The following is a 21,429-nucleotide window of genomic DNA, read 5'->3' on the forward strand; positions in this document are numbered from 1 at the left end:
AAAGGCCAAATATTTTCTCTTCCCCTTGCCAGAACAGCAAGGATAGGCAGCCACACGTAAAGGCAGCAGGGTCAGGAAACCAAAGATTGATCATCCAACATATCTGAAAATACTGTTGTCTGAAAAGAGGGATCCTCTGAGTAGAGATTCGGGTCCCCAAGTAGCCCTATCCATAATCCATAGCAATGCTGCTTCTGGAGTCTTCTCTCTAAGAGGGAATACCAGGGGATGTGCTGGGTGACCTGGAAGTGTTTGGTATATGCATTTACAACTGATATGTACCCGGTAGAACCACTTGTGTTCTGTTTCAGTTTCAGGTGTGTATATTATGGGAGGGTGGAAATTGAATAATATATCCCTATTTTGGGGCACTTGTGGAAGAAGACCTAGGTGTCCCTCATGGAACTTCATTGAATCTCATTGGGAAACTCTGGAGGGAGCTATATACATTTAACACTCTTAGGCTCACCAACAGATGGACCATGATGCACAGTTGGAAGATGGAGACTGAAACAAAAAGTTATTTTAAAAATTATAAAAATAAACAAACCTGGAAAAAATTCTTGAATTTCCCAGAGGAAAAAATAAGGTGGGAATGCTATTCCTTTCACTTCTAAGTTTATATGTACAGAGGATTCTTCATGAAAAATGCAATGTTCAGAGTCTTTATTAATTAACTCAAAACATTTAGAGGAAGATAGCATCATCTTCCCCACAGGGACACTAGAGCCATGGAGGATATGTCTTGCTCAGACATGTGAAAGGTGCCATCAGGGCCTGTCTCAGGGCCTTTCCCAGCTGGAATGGGCAGAAATTAGTAGAAATGAGTACCCTGTTTATCTCAACTCAGCACAGCATAACATTGTTCTCCTTGATCAACCATCATTTCTTACTGATTTTGAGCAGGTAATTCCCTCTCACTTTTCCATGACTGGCAGCAACATGTTGGACTTGGCTATTTGAGGTTTGGTGAATAAAAACAGTGTTTTGGTTGTCTTTACCAGCCACCTGAGATGAGCAGTGAAGGAAGTAGCACCTTCCTTTAGCCTGTTAGTTTGCACTATTCACTAAGAAATAGTATTTTTTTAAAATATTGCAGAGTCATGCAATGCATCCTCAGTGCATTTTACAGAGCAACAATAGGAAAATGTGAATAAACCTTGTGGAGTACCTGGTTCAGTGTATGTATTTATATATTAAAAAGCACTGGAGTATTATTTACATGCTTAGCTGGAGTTTGTCCTTTCTAGAGAAGTCTGGGCTGCTACCTGTTATACTTGGCTCACGATAATTTAAATAAGAATTTATAGACCCTAAACCATCTGCAAAATGTCCCAGCTCTTCAAGGCCAATGTAAATGCAATGAGGGGGGAAAACCACAGAAAGAAAAGGTTAACAAGGTTTCTCCTTGCCTCCCCCTTGGCACATTTTATAATTAACTTTATAATGTCTGAGAGCAAAAGGTTGAAACAGATAAAGTTCCCACATCCTTGGATATAATTGCAACAGTTTGTGCAGCACATGACAGCAGCAGCAGCTCTGTTTGGTGTCACTGCACTACACATTGCTGAGAGTGTGTGCACTGCAGGGTACTCTGCAGCCTGGCTTCACATCTCCACATGAAAGCAGCTTGCTGTGATTTATATCATCATGCTAATCAGGAATTCACATTAATTCAAGGTCCCTTTTGGGCCCTTAGGAAGAAGGAAGAATCAAAAATGAGCCAGATTTCTATTTTGTGCAAGGTGCCACTGTTTTCCAAAGTGTGAAGGAATTAAATGTGTCATTAGTGTTTGCAGACACATTAAAAGGCAGCTAGGAGAGAGCTCACTGTGTGCTGCAGTGAGAGCCATGAGCAAGGAACCTTCTTCTGCCCCCTGACTCTATCAGCAGTAAGGAAATTTAAAATTTAAATAAATCTTGAAATTCTAGCCCACGTTTTCTTATGAATGACAGATCCTTCCTGCCCTCAGTCCACCACATTTCTCCAGGCCTGAAAACTGACGCGTCCTTCTTAACAGCAAGAAGTAGGAAAGACGTTTGTGGTCTGGTGGTTACACCATGGGGTTGGAAAGCAGGAGAAGCGGTGTTTCAAATCTGGGCCAAGATTCTTGTTCACCATGGACTGGATCCTGCCAGATACTGAGCACCCACTGATTATCCAAGGCCAGGCCCTCACACAATTCATGTGAGTCCAAGTTCTTGTTCCAAAGTAAAAACTGGGCCTGTATTCAAAAAAATTGGTGCTGATTCTGTGGTTATGCTGCTTCCCTCACAACCCCAGCAGTCCAGCATTAATTTCCATTTTCCCTTCTAGTGGCATGAGGGCTGGGACAGTTATATTCCAACACTTGACACCTCCAAAGCCCTGATTCCTTATGAAAAATCTCATTTTACTTCTCTCTAGCATTAAGATTTTTCAGATTAGTGGGAGGTCTTGTTCTTTTATGTTTCTGCCCATACCCAGAAAGGGAGAAGAATAACAAATCTGGAAAGAAATTGCTTTTATTCTGATGAATTGTAAAATCACCAGTAGCTTTCTCTTTGGCTAGTGGAGAATCTACTATAGATATGGACAGAGTCTGTGCTGAAACTGTTTTTTTAGGGCAAGATGTGGTTTAGAAACAACAAGGAAGCATAATCATATACCAACTCTGATTACTGGGCAAGTAATAACATCTCAAGATTTTTTAATGCTCACCTATTAGAAAGAATTTAGGTGCTAGTGTCTTATAAATACCTTAGACATGTGATTTTATGTATGTTTTCTATGGGTCTTGTGGCGACTCTGAACTAATTCTAAAATTCTGCAAAATATATAACCAAGAAAAGCAGGTCTATTGTCAGAGACTCCATGGGGGTCCATGAATCCAAAAAAGCTGGAAACCACCACCAAGGTCAATGGATGGATAATTTAGATTGGATATGGCCCCTTTTTTCACCTCCTTTCATGTAATGCAATTTTCAGGGTGAGATTTCAGCATGCCAGTTGCTCCACTGCAGGCAGAAAACTGCATATACCTGTCTGAATCCAGCAGCTCCAAGCATGGCCTCTGCCATTCTGCAAAGACAGAGAAAATAAGAGGGAACTTGGGCCATCAGTGAGGAAAGGTAAAATAACCTTTTGTTCAGTGACTATAGTAACCATAAGCAGTTGTCAAAACAGATTTTGGAGTGTGTTAAAAACCCAAATCTTTCTATGGTCCCCAGTCCAGGGCTGTTGTAAAAAGTCTTGTTTTCTTCTTGTTGAAACCATCATTTACCCTTTACTTTGAGAAAGATAAATGGTCTCAAGGCACATAATGATATCAGCAGAGATAAATTACAAAGGCCACCAGCTAAAATCAAGCTGCTGTGAGGACTGCACCATAAATCGCTGCAGCAAACATGCACCTGCTCATGCCTCAGGTCATTGCCTTGCATGACATATTTCTGCAAGGCATGAAGAAAGCACATAACCACTTCTTAAATTCTTGCTCTATCTAAAAATTATTTAAGGATATGAACTTTGGTTCAAGCCTTGCATGTGTAATACCCTTATATGCCCAAAACATCATTCCACTGTGTGCATTTTTTCTGTTTTATGTATGTGCATTTTCCCTGACACTGCACAAACCTATCCAAAAATGTTTTCAAAGCTTTTTTTAAATATACAAGGAAGCTGTGGAATGTGGGTGTCTTTAGAGTGCTTTGGATTATATGGCACATGTTCATCTGAGGGTGCCCCATGGGTACCTGGGGCTTCAGCATTCTTGCCAGGATGTCTTACTGCACAAACCCTCCTTGCTGCCCCATAACAACCACCAACTGTCCAAAACTGCTGACCTATTAACCAAACAAACTCTGCTAAATATTGCCATGTGTAAGTGTACTATTATTTTTCTAATTGCTAAAAACATGTCCTTCCTGCGTTCAATAGCCTCTAGAAGAGATTGTTAACAGCTGGGTATTTAGCACAACAGAGGCTTTAGACTTAAAGGAACATTGTCCAGGTTAGCCGGTGGATTTGGCCATCTGTATTTTTTTATAGATGATTCTTTTCATGTTATCCATGTTCTGTTTGAAACTGTGAATCAATGGCTCTCATGAGGATTAAGTCAGCAGAGAGCAGAGCTCATTATTAAAAGAAAAGACCTGGGAGAAGATGGATGTAACCTTGGATCACTGGTGATGGATTGGGACTGCTTTTTGACTGGATGTACAACCTTTTGCTGTGGGAATGAGGATTGAGGGTTGAGGGGGAGCAATTGGAGAAAATATTTTCTGGTATTTTCTGATGTGGTTGTATGGGATAGCTTGGACTCAAAACGTCCCAATTGCTCCCAGCTATTTAGGGATCATGTATAAAGAGAGCTCCAAACTGTGATTTGCCCGTGGTTTCAGTGGTGAGGGAGTCCATCTTACATATGGCTGCAATAATTTTGAAAACCTAATTTTATTTTCCACTACTAATTGCAAGAGGTTTTTTCCTCCTGCTTTTTGCTTGCTATGGAGGACCAGTCATTTTTATTCTCGTTTCTAGACAGCTTCAATTCCTGAAGTTGTGAACTGGTTTGCTGTTACAGCATTTGTATTTTAGGCATGAAAAACAGATGTCTAGACCCATTAGTGTTGGGAAGAGAGATTTCTTTGGTATTTGAACTATAAATATGGCAAATTTCCCCTCATCTTATATTTTGTAAAGCTTTGTTTTTGCAAAAATATCTAATCTTAAATCAAATTGTGTCTGTTTGGTTATACCAGTCCTTTTGAGCCAATACAGTCTATCACATCAGCAACAGTTTAGGTATTCCAAAAATAAGATGGTTATAAATCTGTGCCCTATACCCCTCTGTCCCAAAGTCTTAGGGATAAAGCAGAGATATTCTGCATTTACAGAAGCAAGATTTAAACCTCAGAATCTCAGTGAGTTGCATGTGTGTTGCAGCAACAATGACGATCTTAAGTTGGGCCCAAGCGTCAAGTGTTCACAAAAAGAGGTGACTTCTGTGACTTTCACACCAGCCTCTCCCTTTTTTCTGCATCACCACTGCAGCATCACAGAGCACAGCTGCCTCATTTCATGGGTGCTGAGGGGTCACAGCTCCACCCTGGCTGGAACCACCTCGTGATGCCCTGAATGTGCTGCAGGACTGGGGGGAGACAGGGACCTGCACCCAGCCCCTGAGTGACTGCCCAGCCTGAAAGCAGAGCTGCCAGGGGACCTTTGATCCCCTGCAAACAGAAAGTGCAATTGATTCTCTTCACTTAGAAGCATGACTGGTGTTACATTTCCTGAGCTGGACAAGGGTGGTCCAGATGTCCATGACAGATTTTTGCATAAGCACTTTACATTTTTTGTTTTTCTAGCTGTTTGCTCTTCTTCTCTGGTTTAAAAAAAAAAGCTCTTCATACGCTCTTGTTGAAATCACTGCACTAAAAAAAGACTTACATCAGCCTTTAGCCTTCAATAGTTTATTGGATCTCTGGTTGCTAGTGGGGAAAATAGACAAAATTAGGTAGACAGGAAAGACTATGGGACAGTTATTTATGTGAATTTTGGGTCATTTTTTCTTTCAAACAAGTTAGTACAACCATATGGTGGAAAAAAGATGCCAAGTTTTACCCAATCTACTCAAAAGTCAAATAATTGGACATATAAACTGATTATTCAACCACATATGCATTTTGAATCTGGAATATTATTTTTAATGGACCAGATTCCAAATTATTCAGACATTCTGCAAAGAGTCAAAATGCCATAAAAATGTCATGACTGTCTCCATCTTTCTGTGTCCACTCCACAATCACTGTGTACACAGAGGTCCCAGCCCTTCATGCAGGGAGCTGGACAAGGTCCCTACAAAGGAGAAACAGAGAGTAGTTGCCCACCTCTGGGTTTCTATAGAGATGGGCAAGTCTAAATCATAGATCCACTCACTCTCCACTGAGATAATCATAGTAATAAATAATGTATTAATACAGATAATTGTAAGTTTTCACAGGTTATCACTTTTGAATTCCTTCTGTCCTTTAACTTCTAAGGAAATAGGAAATACTGACTGTGCAAATATTAGCCCATCTTTCTGAACGTGCAAATCACTGGGTTCAGTGAAAAACATGGTCCTCTGCTTCACTGGGCTGTGGTCACCCCTGTGAGCCTGCAAGGTACTTATTTCCCTGATAATAAAAATAAACTTAGCCACTTTTCAAGCCACTTCCAAGTTTGCTTCTGGAATATCAAACATAGGTTTTCATTCCTTTATTTCTTTATTAATGCATTGAGCATCAACTTTTCTCAGTCACTTCTAAACTTTAATCAAGGATAAATCACCCCCAATGGGCATTTTAATCTTGTTTCCATATTTTTAAAGGAAATTAAATGTTAATTGCTGCTAGGTAAATTTATCTAGAACACTGATTTTCAATTCATCCCACAAACAGTAAGAAAATAAAGATAATTGTGAGGCATTTCCTGCTGAATAAAGGGAGCAAGGACTTTTTTTCCCCAAATAATATTTCTAAAATAAAGTATTTTTAAAGATTACTGTTATTGTATATTTTTAAATGTCTGTTACTTTCAAATGCCCAGCTAAGCTGACTGCAGTAATTGTTAGAAAAATATTTCTCTCCCTGTCTCTGAGGTGACTGTGGAAGAACTATGACTTTGTTTAAGGAGAGATTAAAAAGTAGAGAGAAATTGCCATTGCATATTCAACAGCAATCGGAAAATATAAAGCCCAGCTGCTTTAGTGGGCTTGTGTGTGACATCCCTGCTGCTGCTGTATGTGTAGCTTGAATCCTTTGGGGGAAATCATCACTGGTTAAAGCTCAGCCCGAGTTCAGCCTCCAAGTCAAGGCTGTTGACTTGGGGCTCTCACCACTTGTACTTGCCCTTTCATTATCTCTTGGGACTGCTCCTCAAATGTCCTACTTCACCACCCCAGGAAGTTGGGAGTTTCAAAAGATGTTACAGCCTGGCTACCCTGAAATCAAGACATCCCAAAACACACACAAATGAGGGCCCACACATCTGCCTTTCCAACAGCATTACCCACAACCATCTAAATGTTAGGATTGAGCTCTTACATTGCCAAAGATTTAAACCTAAAATATGGTTTTGGACTAAAGCTTTTGTAAGATTTACCACTAAAATAATCTCTGTAAGCAGCAAGCAAAATCCCAATGGTTTCAAATCCTACTTTTTGATCTTTTTCACAAAAGCATTGGCATTATTCTGTGAAGCAAAGAAGAAGCCGTGAAGACCGAATCTTCTACGTCATTGCAATCATAAGAAGAAAAATATAAATTGAAAAATGTCTCTATTATATAATCTTCACATTAACAGGTGGAAAAACAGCAGCATAATTTACCTTTCGACACAGAAATGTCTTCCTTTGGAGCCAAGTAAATTCACTCTGGTGTTTAATCTGAATAGTTGCCAATTTTCTGTCTGTAATGGGAATCCAGTGGAAACTCAGGAAGGAGAAAGAATTAAAGATAAATGCCACTTTCAGGGCAGGATCTTTGTCTAAGGATATTTGGTCGGGCTGGCAGAACACAGACGTAGAGACTGGTCTCAGGTCAGCAGCAGAGTGTGCTGGTTTGCTTTTGGGAGTCTGTGCCATAGTACCAGGGTGACTTTCTAGAGTGCAAAATTATCATTACCAGTTAAGACTTTAGTGGAAACAGGTCAGGCCCTCCAGGCTCACTCGCTCTCACACACACATGCACAGACACCACCTGGCCATGTTCTGGACCAGACATTTTAGGGATACTCTGCAGCCACTCCCTCATCTAGTCCATGAGCAGAGCTGATGCTTTCTGCCTCAGGAAATGCTTGGAGAATCCACTCATTATAGTCCTGGAGGTTCCCTACTTTGAAGAGACATCATATTCTTAAAAAAATATACTGGGACTAAAAACTACTCAGGAAAGGCTTGCATGAGGGAAGGATCGCTTTGCATTGGGTTAATGGACCCATTAAAAATCCAGAGGGGGTCAAAATTAATATTATTTTCTGCATTTCACAGATGTTACTTTATTAAAAGGGAACCCTGAGATGTTCAAAGGAGGCAGGGAGCTAAGCTGCCAGTGTCATTGAATTTTAATGATGAGTGTGTTCCTTAGGCTCTTTTAAAATACCAGCTTTAATGTGTTGCTTCATGCAAGGCTAGAAGGCTTGATTGCAAGCAATAATTAAAACTCTTCTAATCCCAAGAAAACTAGTTTAAACCAGAGCTCCCCTTTATAGTGATTAAACTAAAACTACTAACATGGAAGCTTCTTCAGAGACATTACTTTCCATTTTTTATCCTTAGTGTCTCACTCTGAATCAAGAGCTGCTGAAAGGGGTAAATCTAATGTTAAACAGGCTAACAATAAAGTTTTCAGTCTAATCAATCTCTCTGGTGCTACAGCAAGTGCAATTATTTTAATGGAGTGCCAAGATAAGTAAGAAACTGAAAGTAATCTGAAAATTTCTCTAACTGCCTGTTAATAGTGAACTTTCCTTCATTTTCTCCTTTGAAAACATTCCAGAGGTGTTCAGAACTTGAGTGAATGTTGCCTAAGAATGACTTTTGTGCTGTCTGGTTCAAATGCAAAAAAACCTCAAAAATTCATCAAAAAACCCTTTCTATAAGTTACTGCAGTCTTCCTTTTGCAAGGATTGTGGAAAAAAAATCTGGAACTTACTTCTTCTTTGCTTGCATTGATAGGTATTTTATTCTGGTACTGCAGATTAAACAGACAGTCAGCTTTTCACCTTCAGTATAAAGCCAGAAAGAAAAGTAGAAAAATGTACATAAATGCTGGAGGGAAAACTGATAAGACAAAGTAGTTGCTCACAGATAATAATAAAAAAATTGCTTCTGATACCAAATATACCTGGCAATAGCAAGGCCTCAGCAGTAACATAGCTGTGTTGAAAGGGTGGACACAAATTACCCATAAATATTTCTAAAGCTTCTTGCATGAAGGGTAAGAGATGAGGCATCTATAAAGATGCATACGTAAGAGTTCTGTCCCAGCTAGCAACTGGTACCCCACTTTTCCTTTGAACCGGCTGCAACTGGGGCAGGCTGTTCCTTGCTCGGCTGCTCAGGTGTCACAGCACCCATCCTCTGGGGACAGGGACTCGGGGGTCGTGTGACGGGTTTGACGGGCACATTGTGCTTCAGCGCTTCCACACTCACCTGCCCCGGCAGGCACAGAGACCACACACACACAGCGTGAGCTGGAACTTCTCACCAGGTGCCACCGCTCCGCCCAGAGCCCTCCTTGGAGCGTGGTCCTGCTGGAGGTGCCCCATCCTGGCGGGGGACAGGCACCCAGCACAGGCAGTTTTGGCAGAGCTCCCTGCACCACGGCCTGCAAAACATTTCATTTTTCTCTCCTCACCCCCAGTGCTCCCCTCCGGCTGAGGTTTGTTGCCTATATACCCTCAGAGAGGCATTTGCAGCAGGAGAGTCAGGGCAGAGAGGTTTTCCACTAGATTTAAATAGCTTGGAAATGCTCCATCCTGTTTGGAAAAGGACCTCGGGGTTTGTGCCATGTCATGAGGGCGAACAGCAAGGAATCGTCTCGCACCATTTGTCCTTCTAAATGCCAGCCATGCTGCACTGCTGCCGAAAGATCCCGGTGCCAGGCGCTGCTGGAAGAGCCCTCGGCAATTCCCAGCGGAATCACTGGAATCCATCAGCGACCAGGAATTACTGAGCAGTCGGCATCGCTGCCAGAGCCGCTGTGCCGGGGCTCCTCCGGGCAGGAGGCTCGCAGCCATCCTCCCTTTCTCTCCCTGCACCGCCTGCCCTTGGGCTCGCTGTTATTGCAGCCTGCCGTGCGTTTTTGAGGTTGCTCCTGCCATCAGCTCTCAGCAGCAGGCTCCCTCCTGAGCCCCTCGCTGCCGTGCCTTAAATCATCATCTGCCATCATTCCAGGGTTGTCCCGGCTTCTAAGACATATTGCTAGTGACAATAATGGCTCTCAGAGCAAAGCTTGCACAACGTGCCCGTTTGTGTAGGTTTCCAATACACAGCACTCTAAAATGTGGCCATTTCTGTGGTTTCCTCCTAGTGAGCAACTGAGTTTCAGCAATCAGAGGAAAATGGGCCAGGGTAATTCTCCTCTATCCTGGTTGCTCTTACCTGTCATGTCACTCACAGATATTTCAACACACCAGCCCTAGGAAAGGGGTAGCATGTGAATAGTTCCCAGAGATTCATTTGACAAAGCTTCTTCCTTTCAGTTTGTTTTATAAAGAGGAAAAATTTCTCTGTGGAGAGGAATTTCATTGCATTTCTTCGTGCTTTTCAGTAAATTGAGAGGCCAGGAAAAAAAAAAAATACAATACACCTGGTGTCGGGATACTCAGTGCAGCCGAAGTGGGAAAACAACTGAGGCAGTGGAGGGGGGGTTCAGCTGTGTGCTTTGTTACATGGAAAAACTGAAGTTATACAATCAAGTTGTACAACATCATCTGAAGAAGAAAAAGACAGGATCACCTAACTGTGGTGCAAGAGGAATCCAGCCTTTGATTTGGTGTTGGGAAAAGGCAGGCTCAAATCTCCTGTTGCTTTAGTGTGCATAGCTGCAATATAGACACCAGCAGCTACGCTCACGTGGGAGCAGACACTCAGATATTGTCCTAATTTACTTGCTCACTCTGTTTCTCAGTGCTTTTCTTTCTTAAACTTATGCAAAGTCCAGTCTCAGTTCAGGCAGAACTCCACTTCATGCTGTGTGGAAACACAAGCAATGCCTTCTGCACAATATCCCAGACACTAATGCAGGAATTTTGATCCTAACACAGCAAACCTGTTTTTCTCTAAAGATAGGTTAGTCTATCAAATGGCCCTGCTTATTGTAAACCTCCACTAGCTTTTTAATAAGGTTTCTGTTCCAATGTATGTGCACAGAGCAAAGTACATTGGAAGAATTTGAATAATCAATCAATAGTTTTAAATAAAATTCAAATAACTCAATTTGAATTGAGTTGAAGTAATCTTTCTTTCAGTTGAAGTAGCCTTTCTTTTCCTGAAAAGATATTTTCTGTAAAGACCTTTTGACACATTTTAACTGTTTATTGAAGTGCATTGATGCTCGATGCAATGAACTCAGGTTTATGGAGATTCAGGTTGTATCAGACAAGACTTGGGAAGACAAGAGTTTCCATGTCCAACACCCACTGAACATTTACACAGATCACTATTCCACACATTGCAATCTGAACATCAATAGGTGATGTTGTGCCCTGCACTGCTTTAATATAGAATGTAAAAGAGTAAAAGCACTAAAATCTGCTCAGTCTGCTGGCCTGAGCAGGAGGCAGATGCCCTGAATGAGTGCAAAGGAATTCTTGTGGGCTGTTGAAAATAGTGCAAAGGATTTGGATGCAGCTCTCTGGCTTTTTGCAAAGCCTCTCTTTTTATCTGCTACTTACGGAGATGCAGTTTTCAAGAATAAGATTTTAAGCCCTCCCTGAAGAGCCAATACCATTAAAGGGCACTGGGAATCCCTGACTCTGTCAAGTTCAGACCAGTCTTGATAACAAAGTTCTGCTCCTGCTTTGCATCCCTAACTGCCTGTGCCTCCCTCCCTGCCTTTGCTGTCTTTTCCATAGACATATAAGGATCCCTGACACAGGAGTGGCATCTATATGGCCCATATTTGGGGTTTTTTGTAAGGCAAGAATTATGAACAGAACAAATACTAATGTTGCTGCTGACCTGGCTGACTTTGGTCAGGTCTGTACCTGGCTTCCCAGCTGCACACTCAGACTCCCTGTCTGGTTCCATCTCTGATACACACATATATCTTAAAGATTTAGAAAACCAGTGTGAACCTAATAAAACAGTTTTTACAGGCCCTTTGAATTGAAATTGAAAAGGAAGCCATTCCAGTCACCATAAGTACTTACTTTTCCTTTCTGGCATACTTAAGTAGGTGAGAATTTGAGGCAGGTGCCCTCCAGTGTCTGCTACTATTATTTGCTGAATTTTGTAATGTAAAAGTCATTCTTTTGGATTAGTGTGTAGTGTGTGTTTGTGTACACATCTGTGGAAACTGAAAATAAAAATGGATTCCAATAATGAAATCTTAACCCAAATTGCTGCAGTACTCTCCCCTTATCCAATTATTAAAAAAAAAAAAAAAAGGCACTGTTTAATTTGGAAAAAGATGGTTCCAGTTACAGAATGAGTTATGTGGATTTGATTACAGAGCAAAATTCCTTGTTAAATTGGTATTACATAATGTGTGAGTGATAGTTCTTTGGGTTTAATAACCTGGTCTTCCTGCATTTTTCAGTTTTCCTGTTTATTGAGAAAAGTGATCTCTTTGCTTCATAGACATGAGAGCACTGTCAGAGATTTAGCAACTGAAAGTAAAAAGGAGAGGACAATCAAATGAAATGACAGGGGAGCTGCTGTCCTCCTAAATAAACCACAGCCAAGAAAAATGCAACTGCACTCCCCTTGCTCTACTTTAAAGAATGCACTTTGTTCCTAGAAACTTTTCATTCCTGCATCAGTTAATCTACTGAGAAAAACACTTGACAATAAAGAATATAGCTTTTGTGGCAAGAATATTTGGGACAAAATTCTCTCTGTTAGAGCAGGCTGGCTTGTTCCCTGCTGCTGCTGGCCTGGGTGATGGAGCCAGAAAAGGACAGCACTTCACTGCCAGTCCCCTGTCCTCAGCTGTGCCAACAACACCAGGATCAACGGAGGCTGGACATTTGTAATTTTGTTTTCATGCACAAGCATGAAAGGCTCTGGCTTGAAATGTGTCCCCTGGTATTTCTGAAGTTTGGAAAAATTCAGCCCAAAATCTGGGCTTTGGAGTGGATCCCTCCAGCTCAGGGTGGTTTGCTCCTGTATGTTGGATGCAGGATCAGGGTACATGCTGGCACATGCAGAGATTTGCGGGGCACACAGAGAGCCTGCACACAGGATGGGCCACCAGCAGGGTGAACAATAAACTCCCACTGCTGAGAAGAATCAAATCTTCTTTTTCAAGTGCTGCCCTGGCCGCTCTGTGTGATGGAGAGTGGAGACAGTGCAGTGCAGTTTGTGTCAGCTATCACAGGAGGGTGATAAATGTGCTGTCAGAGTCCTACAGCTCTATCTGTTTGCTGTCTGGTGGTTGCATGATTCAGGATCAGTTTATGAGTTTCTTCTGGAACCAGATGGTTGCAAGGCAACAAAACGAATGCCAGCCACATATAAATGTCAAATGTTCAAATCATTACATGTCAACACAGCCAGGGTGTGCAGCCAGCACTGCTGCAGAGCACAGAGCCACAGACAGGCAGCGGGGCTTGTTTAGCCAAAGAAATACAGAATTCAGGAAAACTCTGATTCTAAAAGAGATACTTGGTGAAAATAAATCAACTCCTTATAACAAAAATATGACCAGGTCTGTGTGTCATGAGATAGCCTGCAATATATGTCATGAAAGCAAGTCCTGTCAAATTTAATTACTTTTTTCTTGCTGCTTTAAACAGAGCTGGCTTCAGCATGAAGGCAGCTCCTTATTAAAAATGAAATATAAAAGATGAGATTACTAACCACGAGGAATTTACCAACAGAGACAGTATCTAATCCTGTGCAATATCCTGTGCAATCGTGAAATATCTGGGATATCTGCAGCATTCCAGAGAATTATATTTGGGCATTAATTATTCTTCTTAATTAGCGTAGTCAGACAGAACCTAACTGCAAGGCCGTCTCAGGTTGGCGAGCACACTTCAGTGGGTTCCATTAGCACATAAAATGTACTACTTTAACCCAGAACAAAGTATTCTGCCCAGTAGTTCTGCCAGTTTATGCCAAATCCCATGGACTTGAGTAGGGCCAGATTTTGTACTTTGGCTGCTTCTCTATATTCTGGCAGAGATGAATGCATTTTTATAATGAACTATTCAAAATCTTTCCAAACAAACTCAGTTATAAAAGGATTTCCCCGCAGTCAGAAATGAGGTATTTAGCTGATTCGTGATGAGTACAACCTTTTCTAATAAGGCCTGCATATATTTCCTTTTGAGCTGCACTTCATTCATTTGCTGGAAATCCAGGAAACATTTGAGTCAAGTTAGGACCAAACAGTACAGAGGCTGCAATGTGGTTATCATCATGTTAGGCACAAGGAAAAGACTCGGGCAGAATCCACTCCCACCAGAACGTTCCCATCAATATTATGGGTGTGAGAAGGAGCCTGCAGCCATCTGGCCTTCATTAGCTCTGTTTCAAGCTTGCTATACATAAGGAAGGAGTCTGAGAGACAGTCTGTTACAGCCAAAGAACTGCATCAAATGCCCAGTCCCTGGGTGAGTGATCCCAGGAACTGCCTGCTAATGAATAGAACATGGCATTTGGCACCAAGGTTGATGTTGAAGTGATAAGTTTAAAAATGTAGTTTATTACTGTCTTCCTTTATAAAATTAAACAGGATGTACCATCCATTTCAGAGCCTTTATTACAATGCATTTAGCTCTGCATTATTTAGCAAGAATGAGTCTTTTGGTAAAATCTGTGTCATTCTAAAACTGATTTTTCATGGCATGTTGCAAAATTGTTTGTCCTCCCCATACATCAAGTTTTATTGCCATCAGTTGCAGCTGCACTACAGGGTAATGTGATTATATTCCATAAAAGAGTCAGCAGCAAATCACTGTGGGTGCATCTATAAACATTTTGGGGTAAAGTGGTGTCTCATACCTGTGTGTTCAACTGTCCAGACAGTGAATTAGTGCTGGACTCCTGCATCCTGAAAACTGGGACCAGGATGGATCAAAATCCATATAAGGCTTGACCTTAAAAGACCTCTGCATTCTAAATTCCTACTGACTCCAGTGGGCAGCTGAGTGTGGGAGGTTGGCAAGATAGACCTGGGATTTTGCTGCAGGAACCATTAAAGGACATCCCACTGTACACCCCAAGATGGTTTCTAAGGCCTAAATTAGATCTGGGCACCATCTGGGTCAGTGGTTACCAGGGCTGCAGAGATTGATATGGAGTCCTCAAAGGACAGGCAGTCACTCCATCACAGTTGGTCCCTGGGTTTGTTTTCTGCAGTGCTTTGCACAGAATGTGGGGAAATGTCTCCCAAATCTCTCAGCACATTCTGCAAAACCCCACTCCAGCCCCAGCCAGGACGGTCGTGGGGCTGTAATTACCAGTGTGGTCCTGGCTCCTCTCTGGACAAAGCAGGAGCTTGCAAAGTTCTGAGTCAAAAATGACATTTTTCTCATCACATTGAAAACTGCAATTCTTCCTAAAATAAAACCAACAAACCACCTATTCTAAGATTAATGTGCAACATAAATCAGAAGCAATCCAACTGAGACTGTTAAAACAAAGCTGCTTTTTCTTACCAAATTGAAACATTTCGATGTGACAAAAAATAAATGGTAAAGGCAGAACTGCTGCTTTTGACAATTTAAAATGAGATTTCACTTTAATCAGTGAGATTCTGCAAAGTGTTTCTGACTTGTTTTCCCTGGCTATTTTCAGAGCCTTGCTCTATTAATATTTATTACCTATATTTTCACACCTGGAGGACTAAGTTGCTCTTTACTGTTAGCAAGCTACTACACTTTGAATTTCCTATCACGGTTAGCACAGGAAGGGGAATAGCCAGGCTTTAGTCTTCCATGTGGTTTGGGTTCATCATCTTCAGCTTCAGATCCTTGTCTGTGAAGTGAGAGCCAATTTGTGCCATTTTACTTATCCACAAGAGAAATTTCCTTTGAGATGCTGAGATGAAAAGTCAAGAAATTAGGATGACTTTGATACAATTGTCCTGGTTACAAGAGGTTTGTCTACAAAGGATAGAGTCTGCTTGGCTGTGTACCCTGCTGGTGTGGCATTGACATCTGGGTGCATTTAATTGTCTTTACCATGGTTCTCCAGCAGTTCCTGAGCAGCAGGGTGAGAGCCAACGTGAAAACACAGCATCTTCTACAGACAGAGCTGTTGGGACACTGAAAGCAAATAGAACCTTATGTGCTCTCCTGAAGGGAAGCTCTTTTTCTGGTATTTGTCCTTCTGCTCCTTCTTCTTCCAAGGACAAGCTGCTGAAAGCAGAAAAAGTCACAAAAAACAGTGATTTTCAAGGAATATTTTTGCAGAGAATTTTCATACTCAAAAATGAAGAAGCACAACTCAGGATCTTTCGGCCCTTGAAAATGTGTGACTCTGTTGAGAAAAGAGCTTTTCTCCTTAAGATTATTCTACTAACTGAAAATTTCTCCAATGAAAACTAATGCCAACAGGATCAATTCCAAACCACCCACATCCTGGGTCAGTATCTACTTTTTGCTGGCTTGAGGAGCCCCCAGAGTGAAGGTGGCACAGTGGTGGCAAGACCAGGCTGTGCTGGAAAGATGGAGCTCCTCCTCGTGCCCTCCTCTCATCCCAAAAACTCAGAGGCTGCTCTGGGGCACAGGAGATGCTCTGTCACTCTGCTGTCTCTCCATACTTGCTGCCTTCCATTTGATACACCCTCACTTTGTCTCTGGGCTCAGCAAAAGGCTTTTCAGGTTACCTGCACAGGTAATTTTACCTCCTCCCTTCTCTTGCCACACCAAACGAGCAGCCTGGCAGCAGCAGCAGCTCGTCGGGAGCAGCGGTGCGTGCAAACAGCACTGCCTGAACTGGGTCACAACACCTCCACTCACTGCAGGGCACATCTTTTGATGCCCCAGACAGATACCTGAGACAAGACAGCACTTATACACTCCATTATCTGTCAGACAGAGATGGAAAAGGGGTGATAAGGAAAAGAGGTGTGGTGGGAAGTTCTCTGTTGACATTGGTAGGGAATAAATGAGTGTGGAGGCTCCTGGGTGGCCTTGGGGAAGCCGTGGTGGCAGGTCCAGGCTCTCTGAGAGAGGCAAGGCTTGTGCCTCCTCAGCCCAGCAGCACATACAGAAGTGACCTGGAGCACTGCTGAGCCCAAACCATCGTGCAGCCGGGGCAAAAGGTTTGCTTTGTTTTCCAAAGTGAGAGAAGTAATTTAATACAGAGACCCAGCCCAGTTCAGTCTGCTAGGAAAAAAGAGAAAAGAGCCAGGATTGGGATGGGGACTGTTGCCTTGGTCTGCGGGCTATGGACATGGTGTGATGGTGCATCCCAGCTATGATGGTGCAAAACACTGTATCTTAGTTTTGTCTCCTCAGGCCTTAGCCACTGTCCCTACTGAAGAGGAAGGGGTCAAACTGTCTTTTCATCTGGGACCAGGTCAGCCTATGGAGGAGCCTGGGAAGTGCTGTTTTATCCCATTCTCCTGCAGTTGCTAGCTGCCCATCAGCACTCCAGGTTTGATGGAGTCAGTATTGCAAGGCAGACACTGCCATGAGTCAGGGACTGCCTGATGTGGTGCCAGCCCAGCGCCGTGCCCAGGTGTCTCCAGCACAGGTTCCCATGGGAGAAACCCCTGGATGGGATCTCTGAGCAGGGCTTTGCTTAGCAGACACTCACTGACAGTAATTGTATTTCCCAGAGGAGACTGGGCTGACTCACACTCAGAATTTTCATACAACATTTGGGATGGGCAGTATTTCTGCTCTGAGTCACGCTGAGCTGTTCTTTACAGCTGGGAGGATGCTACTGTGGGGTCCCAGCCCAGGGCTGCGGTGCAGAGGATTTCATGCAGTTGTCACAGGGCCTTTATGGAGGTCACATTGTTCTCAGGAGTATCAAAGTCCCTTCCCTGCCACAGCCATTCCTACAGCATGCTCCAGGGGCTCAGCTTTGCACAGGAAACACTCAAAGCAGTCACTTAGCAATTGCAAGTAAATATGTAATTGGAGCTCAACACTCCAAAGTGTCAGGAGCCAACATCACCACCCTCCTAAGTCATGCCTGCATTTAAAGATCCCAGGGAGGCCCTTGCTGTCCCTATTGTAGTCCCAGATGAAGAATGAGTCTCTATTCTTCTCTCTGAAGACAGCAGCTGCTCTACGGATGCTCAGGCACTCCGGAGGACCCCAGCAGGCTGCCTCAAACTCCAGCCAAGAATAACATCAGAGCACAATGTAGTGAGTTTGTTTTTCACAAGGTTCTCCCAACTTCCATGGGCTGGGTGCATGACTCAAAATTAATGGAATGCAATAATGAATTTCACTTGTCAGGCCAGCATTACCCTATCTGCTGTGCTGAAACTGCTGTTGCATCACACTGGGTCCTGGGATAGGTTGGAATCCTGGAGGAAATTGTACATGGAGAAGTCATGAGTAGGCCTAACCTGGGGCTGGATGCAACATATCTAAGAGGGACTTTTATACCTGATAGTTTCCTTTTAATTAAATGTAAGCTTGCCTAAGAAAATAGAACTCAAGGTCAGGGTTTTTGGATGGAAAATGAAACGACCAGGGTACATATCGTGTTTCACAGAGGGAGGCAGTGTGGGGATTTTTTATTCAGGGTGTAGAGATTAGCTGTTTTCCACAGCATTTACAAAAAATCCTATAAGTGCAAATACCCAAAGGGTAAAAGCAAATAGTGTCCCTTCTTCAGCAACGCCTTATCTGAACCCTTGCTGTCCTGCAGGGAGTGTTACTTGGTTAATAAATGGGCAAAGCATGGTGTCAAGCCCTGCACTTCCATTTCCTTCCTCTCCCTCCTGCAGACCCCAGTCAGCTTTCCATGGAGAGAACCTGGGCTCAGATGTGAGCTGAACACCTGAGCTCACAAAAAAAACAAAGACAATTTAATACCTGTGTCTCAGTGACTGTGCTGCAGGTTTCTCAGCCAGGTGAAGAGGAGCACCTGTAACACTGTGGAGAGCCATTGTCTTCAGGGAAATATCACTTCCCTCTGTGTAGCAGCAGGGCTGGAAGGATTGGAGTTGTATGAGCCACTATTGCAATTACTGGTGTTGCTGGATGGATGTTTTCCTTCATGCTGTGCAAAGTTGTATTCTTTGGGAAAAAGAAAACAACTCAAATCTCCTCAGAAACCACTTAAGACATGAGATGTAGGGAAAGATTAATGATAGGAATGGAGAGAGTGCAGTTTCTCAGACTGAGGACATGGCTTGGTTCAGCTGCACTGAAGCACAGGCTCAGAGATGTCCTGGAGGGCTCTGGGAACCACCGTGCACAGGGTGGGCTCTCAGCATGTCTGCAGTTTCTCTCTCCACAGCAAATGCACACACTGCCAGAGAGCAGGTGAGGCACTGGCTTGCGTCACTTGCACACTTTCCTCCCACCTTCAGGACACATTTAGTCTTTTTGCTTTTGGCCAAAACCATCCTTCACTCCTAGGAATAAAAATTATATTCCAGACCCTCTGGGTTTTCCCTTCCTTTATTGCTGAATATTGTTTGCTTCAGGAGTGAAGAATCATGAAACACAGACCCAGAAAAGTAATTTTCTTTGAAGGAAACAGTCTTATACCAGTGAGTTTTCTGCATGAATATTTGTTTGCATCCCACATTTATTGCTCTTTGAGTCAAGCCAGGCAATCTGGAGAGAAGGAGACTAGGGTGATCTCTGGTGTCCTGGGAATCATGGGCAACACCACCTTACTGCAAGGATCTTAGTTTGTATTTGATCATTTTTTAATGATTTCTTTTTTTCAAGAAAAGATTTATACTTAGGAAGAGCTGTTCCAAATCACCTCAGCAAAGAGCAATTCAATTATGAGAAACTTATCCCTCTATTCTCAGTCCCTCTGGGAGAAATATCTTCTTTGGTAGATTTGGTCCAACACAAATGGAAGTTACTAAACTGATCATATAAAGTTGTGTGATCACTAAGTTTCTGCTTGGCTTTATGAATTTCCTGTTGTTTAACCACCTATGCCTTAGTGTGGCATGTAATTCATTGCATGGAAATGCTGTGATCCACTTCATTAAAATTTCTGTATTCCTAGGGAATTCATCGTCTTTCAGATAATTTATCAAGCAAATGTGGAATTTTTTTATCCTCCTTTTAAATTTTGTGCTAATTTTGACCCTGATTGAAAATTATTAACATTGAGATTTGCCCGCTACAGACCTTAAAATTCCAGGCTCATGAAAACTATTTGATCTCTAGGAACTGATTTCAGTCCTTGAAAGGCAAGCACACGCCATGGGGTCATATTTATTTTATGAGATGATTTTTTCCTAGTGAGATCAGTTGATGGAGCAGCCAGTGTTGCAAAATGTGGAATAAATTTCCAATACTATACCGCAATACCCAGAAAAGATCTCACCTGCAATTTAGCAGACAGTAATAGGTACATTTGAATAGCTTGTATTTTATGTACCTCTGGTTTTGTAACTTCTCTTCCCTTCTATATCTCATATATATATTTATTTATATGTATGAGATAGAATATATATATGTATATATTTATATATATATTTATAAATGGTTTCCTGCTTTCTTACTGAACACTGGGGAATTAAAAGTCAACTCTGCTTCCTTGAGCTGCTGAAAGATTACTTTCAGGTGCTGTAGGAGTTCTTCCCAGGGTTTACTATAAATCAAGACAGCATCCACACAGGCCACTGCATACCCCAAATGTTTGCATAGCAGCAGGCTGGTTACTTGAAAGACACTAAGGAGCAACCCACACAAACCACAGATTTATGCTGAAAAAAACCAGTAAGCACTGAAAATTTTGCTGTGGTCTTGGAAGATTCTGCTCCAAGGTGTTGCCAATATCTGTTCCAGAAATCCAGAAATGTGTTTTTTCCCTTGGCACTCACATCAGCTAGTACCCAAGGATGGAATTGTTATTTAACGTCTGTGCCCCAGCACAAAATGACTTGGTGCCAACCCCCCACATGGCCACCAGACCAAGATCCTCTGAAATGCTGCCTCCTGCCACCAGCACTCTCCTGATTCCAGCTGAGTTATCCAGTCTCACCAGAATTTCAGGAAAAGTAGCATGACAATTTAAGGGCTGGTGTTAGATGTGGGCTGCAGAAGAACTGTTCAAAATTGTGCACTGGATGCATTTCCCACTGGAAATGTTCAGTGTGTTCACCAGCAGCACCAGGAGCCCCTTTCTCCCCCCACCCCGGCGGAGACCCCGGCTCCTGCTGGGGCAGGAAAGCTCTCTGCATCCTGGACGCAGGCAGAGCCAAACACTGCTCTTGTTTGCACATTTCTCACTAACTTGGTGTTCCAAAAATGGTATTTTTTTCCCGCAATAAAGTTTGAAAAATGCCAGGACACTCTCAGGCAAGTGATCCATGTGCATGTTGAGGGGTTGGGGAGGGGATGGGGGAGTGTGGATGTTCACACTGTCTAATTTTAGATGTCTAATTCAATTAAGGTCTGGCCTGGTTACGCAGTCAAAAAGACTCGCCTTCCAATGGGGGTTACTCAGAATTCCTAAATTAGGAGCCTGCTGCTGGCCATGAGCTGGGCAGCAGCATGAGCCTGGAGTCAGACAGGGTTTGTACCTCCTGGACACATTACTTTGTTCAGCTCTCCCCTCAGTGGCATAT

General features: G+C 42.6%; 1 long non-coding RNA gene across 3 annotated transcripts in view; it reads left to right on the plus strand.

Annotated features, from left to right (window-relative positions):
• LOC116184343 (uncharacterized) overlaps positions 1-21,429 on the plus strand; it is a 59,732-nt gene that overhangs the window by 2,924 nt on the left and 35,379 nt on the right. Inside the window, exon 3 of one of the 3 annotated variants that reach the window (XR_004149109.2) lies at positions 2,969-3,111. The exons of the other annotated variants lie outside the window; for them this stretch is intronic. This is a non-coding gene — a long non-coding RNA (uncharacterized LOC116184343). The remainder of the gene's footprint in view (positions 1-2,968; positions 3,112-21,429) is intronic. 3 annotated transcript variants of the gene reach the window in all.

This window comes from Lonchura striata, chromosome 17 (genome assembly GCF_046129695.1).
Source record: "Lonchura striata isolate bLonStr1 chromosome 17, bLonStr1.mat, whole genome shotgun sequence".
NCBI lineage: Eukaryota > Metazoa > Chordata > Aves > Passeriformes > Estrildidae > Lonchura > Lonchura striata.